We start from the raw sequence: 618 nt of genomic DNA, 5'->3' as shown, positions 1-618 counted from the left end.
AAGCTTCACTCCCTGTTATGCTGCCTTTTTGTCACTTTAACCTGACACCCCCAATTTTCTCAACATCTCTTCAGTTGATATCTTTATATCTGGTAATAGGTCCCTGACGTTTGATTTCATTATACTTTTGCCTGAGTAAATAAACGTGTTCCCCCTAAGGAAATAAAAGACATCATTTTAGACTTCCTTTATCAATGTCAGTGTAGTCTAAGGGAAAAGGATTTGGAACCAGTAGATAGAAGACTTCAGTTCCAGCACCAGCTCCTTTTAAAACTGGTTGTGTGACTTTGGAAAAGCAATTTAAGTCCTCTCTACCTCTAGCATGTAATTTCTTAACTGTAAAAAAAAAATTATAAACCTATTCTGTCCTCATAATTTTTATTATCAAAGGACATTTATTAAATGCCTGCTTGGTGATGAGAGCTTGCATTTGGGCTAAGGCAGGCAGTCAGAGTCCCTGTTAATCAGGGGTCTTTAGCAGGACATTTGAGCTTCCTATGATTGTACACAGCGTTTTAGTTTTAGTGCTCTGTGCTCATGAAGAAATAAGAGGAAAACAGCAAAAAGCATTTTGGGTTTTTTTGTTTTGTTTTGTTTTAAAAAAAAAATTTTTTTAAA

This window comes from Mandrillus leucophaeus, unplaced genomic scaffold, assembly GCF_000951045.1.
Source record: "Mandrillus leucophaeus isolate KB7577 unplaced genomic scaffold, Mleu.le_1.0 Scaffold40, whole genome shotgun sequence".
Taxonomy (NCBI): domain Eukaryota; kingdom Metazoa; phylum Chordata; class Mammalia; order Primates; family Cercopithecidae; genus Mandrillus; species Mandrillus leucophaeus.
Note: the sequence above shows the minus strand (reverse complement) of the source record.